Raw genomic sequence first — 16,005 nt, 5'->3', positions numbered from 1 at the left:
ATCAGGTGTAAATATTGGTCCTCAGACCACTTCTGGACCTGTTGACTCTGCCAGGAAGAGGCACTTGTGAAGTCTGCCTTGCTCACCTGATTTGTTTCCCAAGGCCTGCTGTTGCTGCACCAGGGCTCTTCTGCTGTGAGCTGTCCTGCTGAATTAGCCTGCCTGTATGTCCCAGGAGTTCAAAATCTTGAAGGGTCATTCGGCTAACCTCCTGTTCTCAAGCCACAGGGACACACCAGGCTTCTCTGTGCCATGAGCCTTCGACGCATGACTGTACACCACCTTGACAGCTCCGCAAGCTTGATCCAGCACAATGCATTTATAAGCCATCACTCGGCCCGGCACCCCATAGCTCCTCACAGCTGTGATGCAGGACCACGCATTGCCTCAGCAGTTTCCCTAACCCGACCCAATGCAATGCATCTTTACGCTGACAACCGGCCCAGCTCGACACAGCTTAGCACATGTTGACACAAGTTTTTGCAAACCCCAGCAGATTCACAGGCCCAGTGTGACACAGCTCAACCTCAGCACCGACGCATGGCTACTCAAGTTTTTGCAAGTACTCGCGGCTTCCCCGATGACGCCGCCGGAACCCGCATTGCAAACTCACATCAATAATCACTGACTTTAATGTAATACGCATCTTGGTACAGTACTTCACATAACAAGCTCCAGTCAATGGTTTCTAGAAGCCAGCCAGCGCAACTCAACGCAGGTGCTTTGCATCACACCACAACCAGGATTTAAGTTACTCCTGTTCAGCAGGCCCAACTGAGCTCCTGTAGCTGGGCTGTGCTCGATCGTGGTTGGCCTGAACTTGTGACTTTGTCCAGTCTGGTACAACCAGATAACCACAGTTGGCATGTGCTTTTTGGTCATATACATAAAGGAGCTGAAGGGGGTAAAAGAACAGGTTGCCCCCCACTCACAAAATCAAAAACAATGAAGGATCTGTTCAATAGGTGAATACACTGTTCAGTGATCCCTCCATGCGTCTGGGGTCACCCAACTTTGTGTGACAAAACAGCGGTTATACTTATGCCGGTTATTCTAGGGAAACCTGGATCACCTGCTATTCTTTAAAATCAGATGTGTCTGTGGGCTCTGTCTCCCCTGGTGTGTACCACCCTCTAGAATGAATAACCAAACATGGAAATGAAAAAGGAAAAAGTGATGAGAAAGGTTGGCAGTGCCTCATGGGAGTAACACCATAGGAGTTCGCAGACTGGTTCTCGCCTGCACCCTCAGGTTCTCATCATCAGCGACTGCCAACCCATAGCACAAATTGTGGTGAAGTAAGAAAAAGAAAAAGTACAAAGTGCTAAGTGTGGTATCACATGTTGCCAGTGCACCAGATAACTTATCCGGGCATGCGGTAGAGTTAACCCTGTAGGGAGTAGCAGGGTCAGGACTGGGATACCGCTATTCCTAATCTAAAAACGAGCTAGACAACCACTGGCTGTATTACTTTATTCTGTGCTGTGGGTCTGCTCACTTAAAAACCAACATGTTTCATGGCCAAGGGTAACTTACTGCAATTTCATCAGGGCAAGGGTCAATTTTCCACATTGCGCCAATTTTTGTCTGCTTTTTATACCAGCGGTAGACAGAGACAACACAACACAACATATCAACAGTTAACATGTAGTTTCATACATGTGGGAGCCACCTTCATTTCATAAACATATTTACCGGGTGGTTGTCCTTCATGGGCATACCTGCAACCCCCTTTACTGTTGAATGTGTACTAGTCCACACTCACACTGTCCATCACTATTGCTGCTAAACGTCAGCCTGTGAAGAGATAGAGAAATGAATTGAGTATTTAAATCATACTGTGCCTGTTTGTTATAAGAGAAATTAGGGCTTGCTCCTTCTTCTAAAATTACAGACTCCAGGCATTTGGAGAGCATGCTCATACAAAGTGAGGCAGTTGAGTGTGAGTCCCCATTGAGCCTCAAACATAGCTAACCCCTTCCCATTTCCCAGGGTGTGTATGTAGCTTATTCATGCCTGGATCTACAACATAGCTACATTTCTACTCGCGGTGGCAGTATCGTGAAACTGCTCCACGCGAGGAGAGCATTAAAAAACCTGAAAATCTAAACACTTCTGCCCACTACCAAGCCTGTCTGTTTCCACTTACCATGACCGCGCAAGTGTTTGCTCAGCTCCTCGCGGTCTCGATGAGCAAAACTGTTTTTCAATACACTACCCGCCACGTAGGCATGTACGTGCCCCGCCCCTCTTCTGACCCTGACGTCCTCTTTGATCATTCAGGACTAAGGCGGGCGCCATATTAGACTGGCATATTAACCTTACTCCCTAAATGGAGTTCCATAAGAAAGATGATTTTACACGTGCAGTGGTATCGTAGTGCATGCACTATCATGACAATTTCTCAGCTTGGAATGGGGCTCCCAAATGTACATCGCACATCCCAGTGAAACTGAATAAGTTCTGTCAGGCATAACATTTCTATCAGTGTCTTTGAATGCTTCACAATCTAAGTGGAAGGTGTTACGGAGACACCTAGTTGCCAAAATCCTGCCAGTGTGTTTACAGCAGCGTGATCCCACTCTGCCTGCTCGTCACATCTAATCATAGGTTAGTACAGCGTTATGCTACAAAGTTTTGAGTCCCTATGTTACCAAAGCTGTCTCTTGCGTGTTGTTAGATATGTGGGCACTCATAACTATAGGGGTTAAATGGGGAGTATGTATATGACCACCCTTATTTATAAACCTTGTTTCAAATCTGGTCGACACCACCCCAACACACACTTATGTTGGCAGCTTATGACAACTAGTTCTCGGAGGGGGCTTGGCGGTGATTCATGAGATCGAAGATCATATATGTTTAATGAACTTCTACTCTATTGAATTCAATAAGGCCATTCAACCCATGTTGGTCCACCCCCTCCTGGTAAATCCAGCGCGCCTCTTTGGTACATAGTCTGGTCTCCACATTGTACTGGTCACCCACTACCCTTTCCAGTACCACCCATCGTATGTCCTTGTAGGGGTGCTTCTGTGTCTGAAAATGTTGCACCAGTCTCGTGGTTAGTTTTCCTGTTTTCAGCATGCTCAGGTGTTCCTGTATTTTAGTTTTGACTTTGCCTGTTGTGAGTCCAATATAGTGGAGTCCACAAGGGCATGTAAGTCTATAGATGACATTAACCATGTTGCAATTGCTAAACCTGTTAAGGTACCAGGTCTTCCCTTGAGTCAAGGTCACGCTTGTATGAAACTCCCACATGTATGAAACTACACGTTACACTTGGTGCCAACTGTTGATAGTTTGTGTTGTGTTGCCTCTGTCTCCTGCAGGTATAAAAAACAGATACAAATTGGTGCAGTGGGGAAAATTGACCCTTGCCCTGATGAAATTGCCATAAGTTACCCCAGGCAATGACAAATGTTGGTTTGTAAGTGTGTCGACCACAGCACAGAATAAAGTAATACAGCCAGTGGTTATCTAGCTCATTTTTAGATTAGGAATAGCGGTAACCCAGTCCACACCCTACAGGGTTAACACTGCCGCGAGCCCAGATAAGTTATCTGGTGCACTGGCAACATGTGATACCACACTTAGCACTTAGCACTTTGTTCTTTTTGTTTTTCTTACTTCACAATTTTTGTTATGGGTTGGCAGTCGCTGATGATGAGAACCTGAGGATGCAGGCGAGAACCAGTCTGAAAACTCCCATGGTTTTACTCCCGTAAGGCACTGCCAACTTTTCTCACCACTTTTTCCTTTTTCCTTTCCATGTTTGGTTATTCACACTAGAGGGTGGTACAGACCAGGGGAGACAGAGCCCACAGATGGGAAACAGCCATCACAACGCGGGCATAACAACGCAATACCATTACAACAGAACTTTTACAACGCAAGATCCATTACAACGCATGCTATTACAATGCATGCCATTACAACGCAGATGCTATTACAATGCATGCCATTACAACGTAAGTATGGATAAGTATTTCATTTAATTAATATTAATTTACTTTCAATTTAATTTACTTAAATTAATTGTATTATTTCAATAACATTTAATTCACATTTAATTTAATATATTTTAATTTGATTTAATTTTAATTTTAATTAAACCCCTACCCTATCCAACACTAACCCTACTATTTCAACCCCTGGAGTTAGAATAGCAGTTTTAAACCCTACACTATCCAACACTTACCCTACTATTACACCCCCTGGAGTTAGAATAGAAATTGTAACCCCTACACTATCCAACACTTACCCTACTATTACACACCCTGAAGATAGAATAGTAATTGTAACCCCTACACTATCCAACACTTACCCTACTATTACAACCCCCTGGAGTTAGAATAGTAATTTTAACCCCTACACTATCCAACACTTACCCTACTATTACACCTCATGGAGTTAGATTATTAATGTTAACCCCTACACTATCCAACACTTACCCTACAACAGCACCCCCTGGAGTTAGAATTGTAATTTTAACCCATACACTATCCAGCACTTACCCTACTACTACACCCCCTGGAGTTAGAATAGTCAAGCAGTCAAGAGTGTGATTTCTAATGGTTTTCAAGGCTGGAAAATATGTATGTGCATACACACTAACTCATTGCACATGGTCAGATGGAGTGTTTGTAATGGCAATTTCCTTTTGCATGGCAACATTTGTGTACCTCTGACCTGAGGGTACAAGTGCATAGATGAGTGGAACACAACACTTGTACCCACTCAAAGGTTAAATGTTAGTTAAGTGTGTGCCACAATGTATGCCTGTGTTAAGAAATGCATTATCCTTGGACCAGGAGGCACACATAAAGGCCTGCCCTCCGAGTAAATGTACTGTTACTAACATTGACAGGGGTAAGACAGATCAAATGTGAATGGCAGTATCATGTTAAATGTACATCACAGGTTAAATGGACTATTTAACCATGTTTCACTGCAGTTATGACTAATGTCGCACATACCTACTCAAAAAGTCTGTTGCTGGGCGATACACTCACCCCAGAACCACATAATACTACCCAGCAACGTGGTGTATGGTAACACCATGTGCAGAACACGTGTGCCTGAGTAGAATTGGCTTACACCCAGTTGGAATATTTAATTTACTTGTAAGTTCCTAGGAATGTGGAACTGCAAGTGACCAGGGCATGTAAATAAAATGCTACTGGTAGACCTGTAGCACTGATTGTGTCACCCACTTAAGTAGCTCTTTAAAAATGTTTCAGACCTGCCACTGCAGCCAATGTTCAGTTTTTAACCTGGCCCTTGGAAAATACACATTTTGCTTGGCCCAAACCCTCCTTTTTAATAAATACATATGTCATCCCTGGGCTGTTCGAGGTAGTCCTCGAACAGCCCAGAGGGCAGGTGCAATGTATTTAAAAAGCAGGACATGTACTTTTAAGTTTTACATGTCCTGGTAGTGAACAACTCCCAAATTTGTTTTTCACTACTGCAGGGCCTACCTCTCCCATATAATAACAATGGGTTATCTTATGACATTTAATAAGTGAAAACTTTCAATTGTATGCAGGTAGACAGATCGAGTGTCATGTCTAAAGAATTGCAATTAAAGGCTTTGATAATGGCAAAGCCAGATTTTTAATTAAAATTCTGAAAAAGCCACTTTTAGAAAGTTTGCAGTTTCTTGTCTTAACCATTCGGTACCTGCAACCTGATCCTGGGTCACATGACTAGATGCAGCTGCAAGGTGGTCTTTCTGTATTTCTCCAAGACAGTGAGACAAAGGAAAAATATGTGTTGGCATGATGGGCCTCTCTGAGTTACCGAGAGTGAGGAGCTGTTACGTAACACACTTGCACATCACAAAGGCTCTTCCTGAGCACGCTCAAAAATGGTTTGTGACTAGCCTTTTGTGAACCCATACAAGTTGTGGCTAGGCCCTGGAGGACACCACAGGGAGTGGAAATCTCTGGAAGCCTCCTCCTTTTCAAGGTGGGTATCAGGTGTAAATATTGGTCCTCAGACCACTTCTGGACCTGTTGACTCTGCCAGGAAGAGGCACTTGTGAAGTCTGCCTTGCTCATCTGATTTGTTTCCCAAGGCCTGCTGTTGCTGCACCAGGGCTCTTCTGCTGTGAGCTGTCCTGCTGAATTAGCCTGCCTGTATGTCCCAGGAGTTCAAAATCTTGAAGGGTCATTCGGCTAACCTCCTGTTCTCAAGCCACAGGGACACACCAGGCTTCTCTGTGCCATGAGCCTTCGACGCATGACTGTACACCACCTTGACAGCTCCGCAAGCTTGATCCAGCACAATGCATTTATAAGCCATCACTCGGCCCGGCACCCCATAGCTCCTCACAGCTGTGATGCAGGACCACGCATTGCCTCAGCAGTTCCCCTAACCCGACCCAATGCAATGCATCTTTACGCTGACAACCGGCCCAGCTCGACACAGCTTAGCACATGTTGACACAAGTTTTTGCAAACCCCAGCAGATTCACAGGCCCAGTGTGACACAGCTCAACCTCAGCACCGACGCATGGCTACTCAAGTTTTTGCAAGTACTCGCGGCTTCCCCGATGACGCCGCCGGAACCCGCATTGCAAATTCACATCAATAATCACTGACTTTGATGTAATACGCATCTTGGTACAGTACTTCGCATAACAAGCTCCAGTCAATGGTTTCTAGAAGCCAGCCAGCGCAACTCAACGCAGGTGCTTTGCATCACACCACAACCAGGATTTAAGTTACTCCTGTTCAGCAGGCCCGACTGAGTTCCTGTAGCTGGTCTGTGCTCGATCGTGGTTGGCCTGAACTTGTGACTTTGTCCAGTCTGGTACAACCAGATAACCACAGTTGGCATGTGCTTTTTGGTCATATACATAAAGGAGCTGAAGGGGGTAAAAGAACAGGTTGCCCCCCACTCACAAAATCAAAAACAATGAAGGATCTGTTCAATAGGTGAATACACTGTTCAGTGATCCCTCCATGCGTCTGGGGTCACCCAACTTTGTGTGACAAAACAGCGGTTATACTTATGCCGGTTATTCTAGGGAAACCTGGATCACCTGCTATTCTTTAAAATCAGATGTGTCTGTGGGCTCTGTCTCCCCTGGTGTGTACCACCCTCTAGAATGAATAACCAAACATGGAAATGAAAAAGGAAAAAGTGATGAGAAAGGTTGGCAGTGCCTCATGGGAGTAACACCATAGGAGTTCGCAGACTGGTTCTCGCCTGCACCCTCAGGTTCTCATCATCAGCGACTGCCAACCCATAGCACAAATTGTGGTGAAGTAAGAAAAAGAAAAAGTACAAAGTGCTAAGTGTGGTATCACATGTTGCCAGTGCACCAGATAACTTCTCCGGGCATGCGGTAGAGTTAACCCTGTAGGAGTAGCAGGGTCAGGACTGGGATACCGCTATTCCTAATCTAAAAACGAGCTAGACAACCACTGGCTGTATTACTTTATTCTGTGCTGTGGGTCTGCTCACTTAAAAACCAACATGTTTCATGGCCAAGGGTAACTTACTGCAATTTCATCAGGGCAAGGGTCAATTTTCCACATTGCGCCAATTTTTGTCTGCTTTTCATACCAGCGGTAGACAGAGACAACACAACACAACATATCAACAGTTAACATATAGTTTCATACATGTGGGAGCCACCTTCATTTCATAAACATATTTACCGGGTGGTTGTCCTTCATGGGCATACCTGCAACCCCCTTTACTGTTGAATGTGTACTAGTCCACACTCACACTGTCCATCACTATTGCTGCTAAACGTCAGCCTGTGAAGAGATAGAGAAATGAATTGAGTATTTAAATCATACTGTGCCTGTTTGTTATAAGAGAAATTAGGGCTTGCTCCTTCTTCTAAAATTACTGACTCCAGGCATTTGGAGAGCATGCTCATACAAAGTGAGGCAGTTGAGTGTGAGTCCCCATTGAGCCTCAAACATAGCTAACCCCTTCCCATTTCCCAGGGTGTGTATGTAGCCTATTCATGCCTGGATCTACAACATAGCTACATTTCTACTCGCGGTGGCAGTATCGTGAAACTGCTCCACGCGAGGAGAGCATTAAAAAACCTGAAAATCTAAACACTTCTGCCCACTACCAAGCCTGTCTGTTTCCACTTACCATGACCGCGCAAGTGTTTGCTCAGCTCCTCGCGGTCTCGATGAGCAAAACTGTTTTTCAATACACTACCCGCCACGTAGGCATGTACGTGCCCCGCCCCTCTTCTGACCCTGACGTCCTCTTTGATCATTCAGGACTAAGGCGGGCGCCATATTAGACTGGCATATTAACCTTACTCCCTAAATGGAGTTCCATAAGAAAGATGATTTTACACGTGCAGTGGTATCGTAGTGCATGCACTATCATGACAATTTCTCAGCTTGGAATGGGGCTCCCAAATGTACATCGCACATCCCAGTGAAACTGAATAAGTTCTGTCAGGCATAACATTTCTATCAGTGTCTTTGAATGCTTCACAATCTAAGTGGAAGGTGTTACGGAGACACCTAGTTGCCAAAATCCTGCTGGTGTGTTTACAGCAGCGTGATCCCACTCTGCCTGCTCGTCACATCTAATCATAGGTTAGTACAGCGTTATGCTAAAAAGTTTTGAGTCCCTATGTTACCAAAGCTGTCTCTTGCGTGTTGTTAGATATGTGGGCACCCATAACTATAGGGGTTAAATGGGGAGTATGTATATGACCACCCTTATTTATAAACCTTGTTTCAAATCTGGTCGACACCACCCCAACACACACTTATGTTGGCAGCTTATGACAACTAGTTCTCGGAGGGGGCTTGGCGGTGATTCATGAGATCGAAGATCATATATGTTTAATGAACTTCTACTCTATTGAATTCAATAAGGCCATTCAACCCATGTTGGTCCACCCCCTCCTGGTAAATCCAGCGCGCCTCTTTGGTACATAGTCTGGTCTCCACATTGTACTGGTCACCCACTACCCTTTCCAGTACCACCCATCGTATGTCCTTGTAGGGGTGCTTCTGTGTCTGAAAATGTTGCACCAGTCTCTTGGTTAGTTTTCCTGTTTTCAGCATGCGCAGGTGTTCCTGTATTTTAGTTTTGACTTTGCCTGTTGTGAGTCCAATATAGTGGAGTCCACAAGGGCATGTAAGTCTATAGATGACATTAACCATGTTGCAATTGCTAAACCTGTTAAGGTACCAGGTCTTCCCTTGAGTCAAGGTCACGCTTGTATGAAACTCCCATATGTATGAAACTACACGTTACACTTGGTGCCAACTGTTGATAGTTTGTGTTGTGTTGCCTCTGTCTCCTGCAGGTATAAAAAACAGATACAAATTGGTGCAGTGGAGAAAATTGACCCTTGCCCTGATGAAATTGCCATAAGTTACCCCAGGCAATGACAAATGTTGGTTTGTAAGTGTGTCGACCACAGCACAGAATAAAGTAATACAGCCAGTGGTTATCTAGCTAATTTTTAGATTAGGAATAGCGGTAACCCAGTCCACACCCTACAGGGTTAACACTGCCGCGAGCCCAGATAAGTTATCTGGTGCACTGGCAACATGTGATACCACACTTAGCACTTAGCACTTTGTTCTTTTTGTTTTTCTTACTTCACAATTTTTGTTATGGGTTGGCAGTCGCTGATGATGAGAACCTGAGGATGCAGGCGAGAACCAGTCTGAAAACTCCCATGGTTTTACTCCCGTAAGGCACTGCCAACTTTTCTCACCACTTTTTCCTTTTTCCTTTCCATGTTTGGTTATTCACACTAGAGGGTGGTACAGACCAGGGGAGACAGAGCCCACAGATGGGAAACAGCCATCACAACGCGGGCATAACAACGCAATACCATTACAACAGAACTTTTACAACGCAAGATCCATTACAACGCATGCTATTACAATGCATGCCATTACAACGCAGATGCTATTACAATGCATGCCATTACAACGTAAGTATGGATAAGTATTTCATTTAATTAATATTAATTTACTTTCAATTTAATTTACTTAAATTAATTGTATTATTTCGATAACATTTAATTCACATTTAATTTAATATATTTTAATTTGATTTCATTTTAATTTTAATTAAACCCCTACCCTATCCAACACTAACCCTACTATTTCACCCCCTGGAGTTAGAATAGTAGTTTTAAACCCTACACTATCCAACACTTACCCTACTATTACACCCCCTGGAGTTAGAATAAAAATTGTAACCCCTACACTATCCAACACTTACCCTACTATTACACCCCCTGAAGATAGAATAGTAATTGTAACCCCTACACTATCCAACACTTACCCTACTATTACAACCCCCTGGAGTTAGAATAGTAATTTTAACCCCTACACTATCCAACACTTACCCTACTATTACACCTCATGGAGTTAGATTATTATTGTTAACCCCTACACTATCCAACACTTACCCTACAACAGCACCCCCTGGAGTTAGAATTGTAATTTTAACCCATACACTATCCAGCACTTACCCTACTACTACACCCCCTGGAGTTAGAATAGTCAAGCAGTCAAGAGTGTGATTTCTAATGGTTTTCAAGGCTGGAAAATATGTATGTGCATACACACTAACTCATTGCACATGGTCAGATGGAGTGTTTGTAATGGCAATTTCCTTTTGCATGGCAACATTTGTGTACCTCTGACCTGAGGGTACAAGTGCATAGATGAGTGGAACACAACACTTGTACCCACTCAAAGGTTAAATGTTAGTTAAGTGTGTGCCACAATGTATGCCTGTGTTAAGAAATGCATTATCCTTGGACCAGGAGGCACACATAAAGGCCTGCCCTCCGAGTAAATGTACTGTTACTAACATTGACAGGGGTAAGACAGATCAAATGTGAATGGCAGTATCATGTTAAATGTACATCACAGGTTAAATGGACTATTTAACCATGTTTCACTGCAGTTATGACTAATGTCGCACATACCTACTCAAAAAGTCTGTTGCTGGGCGATACACTCACCCCAGAACCACATAATACTACCCGGCAACGTAGTGTATGGTAACACCATGTGCAGAACACGTGTGCCTGAGTAGAATTGGCTTACACCCAGTTGGAATATTTAATTTACTTGTAAGTTCCTAGGAATGTGGAACTGCAAGTGACCAGGGCCTGTAAATAAAATGCTACTGGTAGACCTGTAGCACTAATTGTGTCACCCACTTAAGTAGCTCTTTAAAAATGTTTCAGACCTGCCACTGCAGCCAGTGTTCAGTTTTTAACCTGGCCCTTGGAAAATACACATTTTGCTTGGCCCAAACCCTCCTTTTTAATAAATACATATGTCATCCCTGGGCTGTTCGAGGTAGTCCTCGAACAGCCCAGAGGGCAGGTGCAATGTATTTAAAAAGCAGGACATGTACTTTTAAGTTTTACATGTCCTGGTAGTGAACAACTCCCAAATTTGTTTTTCACTACTGCAGGGCCTACCTCTCCCATATAATAACAATGGGTTATCTTATGACATTTAATAAGTGAAAACTTTCAATTGTAAGCAGGTAGACAGATCGAGTGTCATGTCTAAAGAATTGCAATTAAAGGCTCTGATAATGGCAAAGCCAGATTTTTAATTAAAATTCTGAAAAAGCCCCTTTTAGAAAGTTTGCAGTTTCTTGTCTTAACCATTCGGTACCTGCAACCTGATCCTGGGTCACATGACTAGATGCAGCTGCAAGGTGGTCTTTCTGTATTTCTCCCAGACAGTGAGACAAAGGAAAAATATGTGTTGGCATGATGGGCCTCTCTGAGTTACCGAGAGTGAGGAGCTGTTACGTAACACACTTGCACATCACAAAGGCTCTTCCTGAGCGCGCTCAAAAATGGTTTGTGACTAGCCTTTTGTGAACCCAGACAAGTTGTGGCTAGGCCCTGGAGGACACCACAGGGAGTGGAAATCTCTGGAAGCCTCCTCCTTTTCAAGGTGGGTATCAGGTGTAAATATTGGTCCTCAGACCACTTCTGGACCTGTTGACTCTGCCAGGAAGAGGCACTTGTGAAGTCTGCCTTGCTCACCTGATTTGTTTCCCAAGGCCTGCTGTTGCTGCACCAGGGCTCTTCTGCTGTGAGCTGTCCTGCTGAATTAGCCTGCCTGTATGTCCCAGGAGTTCAAAATCTTGAAGGGTCATTCGGCTAACCTCCTGTTCTCAAGCCACAGGGACACACCAGGCTTCTCTGTGCCATGAGCCTTCGACGCATGACTGTACACCACCTTGACAGCTCCGCAAGCTTGATCCAGCACAATGCATTTATAAGCCATCACTCGGCCCGGCACCCCATAGCTCCTCACAGCTGTGATGCAGGACCACGCATTGCCTCAGCAGTTCCCCTAACCCGACCCAATGCAATGCATCTTTACGCTGACAACCGGCCCAGCTCGACACAGCTTAGCACATGTTGACACAAGTTTTTGCAAACCCCAGCAGATTCACAGGCCCAGTGTGACACAGCTCAACCTCAGCACCGACTCATGGCTACTCAAGTTTTTGCAAGTACTCGCGGCTTCCCCGATGACGCCGCCGGAACCCGCATTGCAAACTCACATCAATAATCACTGACTTTGATGTAATACGCATCTTGGTACAGTACTTCACATAACAAGCTCCAGTCAATGGTTTCTAGAAGCCAGCCAGCGCAACTCAACGCAGGTGCTTTGCATCACACCACAACCAGGATTTAAGTTACTCCTGTTCAGCAGGCCCGACTGAGTTCCTGTAGCTGGGCTGTGCTCGATCGTGGTTGGCCTGAACTTGTGACTTTGTCCAGTCTGGTACAACCAGATAACCACAGTTGGCATGTGCTTTTTGGTCATATACATAAAGGAGCTGAAGGGGGTAAAAGAACAGGTTGCCCCCCACTCACAAAATCAAAAACAATGAAGGATCTGTTCAATAGGTGAATACACTGTTCAGTGATCCCTCCATGCGTCTGGGGTCACCCAACTTTGTGTGACAAAACAGCGGTTATACTTATGCCGGTTATTCTAGGGAAACCTGGATCACCTGCTATTCTTTAAAATCAGATGTGTCTGTGGGCTCTGTCTCCCCTGGTGTGTACCACCCTCTAGAATGAATAACCAAACATGGAAATGAAAAAGGAAAAAGTGATGAGAAAGGTTGGCAGTGCCTCATGGGAGTAACACCATAGGAGTTCGCAGACTGGTTCTCGCCTGCACCCTCAGGTTCTCATCATCAGCGACTGCCAACCCATAGCACAAATTGTGGTGAAGTAAGAAAAAGAAAAAGTACAAAGTGCTAAGTGTGGTATCACATGTTGCCAGTGCACCAGATAACTTATCCGGGCATGTGGTAGAGTTAACCCTGTAGGGAGTAGCAGGGTCAGGACTGGGATACCGCTATTCCTAATCTAAAAACGAGCTAGACAACCACTGGCTGTATTACTTTATTCTGTGCTGTGGGTCTGCTCACTTAAAAACCAACATGTTTCATGGCCAAGGGTAACTTACTGCAATTTAATTAAAATTAATTAAATTAATTAATTAATTAATTAATTAATTAAAAATTAATTAATTAATTTCATCAGGGCAAGGGTCAATTTTCCACATTGCGCCAATTTTTGTCTGCTTTTTATACCAGCGGTAGACAGAGACAACACAACACAACATATCAACAGTTAACATGTAGTTTCATACATGTGGGAGCCACCTTCATTTCATAAACATATTTACCGGGTGGTTGTCCTTCATGGGCATACCTGCAACCCCCTTTACTGTTGAATGTGTACTAGTCCACACTCACACTGTCCATCACTATTGCTGCTAAACGTCAGCCTGTGAAGAGATAGAGAAATGAATTGAGTATTTAAATCATACTGTGCCTGTTTGTTATAAGAGAAATTAGGGCTTGCTCCTTCTTCTAAAATTACAGACTCCAGGCATTTGGAGAGCATGCTCATACAAAGTGAGGCAGTTGAGTGTGAGTCCCCATTGAGCCTCAAACATAGCTAACCCCTTCCCATTTCCCAGGATGTGTATGTAGCTTATTCATGCCTGGATCTACAACATAGCTACATTTCTACTCGCGGTGGCAGTATCACGAAACTGCTCCACGCGAGGAGAGCATTAAAAAACCTGAAAATCTAAACACTTCTGCCCACTACCAAGCCTGTCTGTTTCCACTTACCATGACCGCGCAAGTGTTTGCTCAGCTCCTCGCGGTCTCGATGAGCAAAACTGTTTTTCAATACACTACCCGCCACGTAGGCATGTACGTGCCCCGCCCCTCTTCTGACCCTGATGTCCTCTTTGATCATTCAGGACTAAGGCGGGCGCCATATTAGACTGGCATATTAACCTTACTCCCTAAATGGAGTTCCATTAGAAAGATGATTTTACACGTGCAGTGGTATCGTAGTGCATGCACTATCATGACAATTTCTCAGCTTGGAATGGGGCTCCCAAATGTACATCGCACATCCCAGTGAAACTGAATAAGTTCTGTCAGGCATAACATTTCTATCAGTGTCTTTGAATGCTTCACAATCTAAGTCGAAGGTGTTACGGAGACACCTAGTTGCCAAAATCCTGCCAGTGTGTTTACAGCAGCGTGATCCCACTCTGCCTGCTCGTCACATCTAATCATAGGTTAGTACAGCGTTATGCTACAAAGTTTTGAGTCCCTATGTTACCAAAGCTGTCTCTTGCGTGTTGTTAGATATGTGGGCACCCATAACTATAGGGGTTAAATGGGGAGTATGTATATGACCACCCTTATTTATAAACCTTGTTTCAAATCTGGTCGACACCACCCCAACACACACTTATGTTGGCAGCTTATGACAACTAGTTCTCGGAGGGGGCTTGGTGGTGATTCATGAGATCGAAGATCATATATGTTTAATGAACTTCTACTCTATTGAATTCAATAAGGCCATTCAACCCATGTTGGTCCACCCCCTCCTGGTAAATCCAGCGCGCCTCTTTGGTACATAGTCTGGTCTCCACATTGTACTGGTCACCCACTACCCTTTCCAGTACCACCCATCGTATGTCCTTGTAGGGGTGCTTCTGTGTCTGAAAATGTTGCACCAGTCTCGTGGTTAGTTTTCCTGTTTTCAGCATGCTCAGGTGTTCCTGTATTTTAGTTTTGACTTTGCCTGTTGTGAGTCCAATATAGTGGAGTCCACAAGGGCATGTAAGTCTATAGATGACATTAACCATGTTGCAATTGCTAAACCTGTTAAGGTACCAGGTCTTCCCTTGAGTCAAGGTCACGCTTGTATGAAACTCCCACATGTATGAAACTACACGTTACACTTGGTGCCAACTGTTGATAGTTTGTGTTGTGTTGCCTCTGTCTCCTGCAGGTATAAAAAACAGATACAAATTGGTGCAGTGGGGAAAATTGACCCTTGCCCTGATGAAATTGCCATAAGTTACCCCAGGCAATGACAAATGTTGGTTTGTAAGTGTGTCGACCACAGCACAGAATAAAGTAATACAGCCAGTGGTTATCTAGCTCATTTTTAGATTAGGAATAGCGGTAACCCAGTCCACACCCTACAGGGTTAACACTGCCGCGAGCCCAGATAAGTTATCTGGTGCACTGGCAACATGTGATACCACACTTAGCACTTAGCACTTTGTTCTTTTTGTTTTTCTTACTTCACAATTTTTGTTATGGGTTGGCAGTCGCTGATGATGAGAACCTGAGGATGCAGGCGAGAACCAGTCTGAAAACTCCCATGGTTTTACTCCCGTAAGGCACTGCCAACTTTTCTCACCACTTTTTCCTTTTTCCTTTCCATGTTTGGTTATTCACACTAGAGGGTGGTACAGACCAGGGGAGACAGAGCCCACAGATGGGAAACAGCCATCACAACGCGGGCATAACAACGCAATACCATTACAACAGAACTTTTACAACGCAAGATCCACTACAACGCATGCTATTACAATGCATGCCATTACAACGCAGATGCTATTACAATGCATGCCATTACAACGTAAGTATGGATAA

This window comes from Lissotriton helveticus, chromosome 8, assembly GCF_964261635.1.
Source record: "Lissotriton helveticus chromosome 8, aLisHel1.1, whole genome shotgun sequence".
Taxonomy (NCBI): domain Eukaryota; kingdom Metazoa; phylum Chordata; class Amphibia; order Caudata; family Salamandridae; genus Lissotriton; species Lissotriton helveticus.
This window is presented reverse-complemented; position numbering follows the sequence as displayed.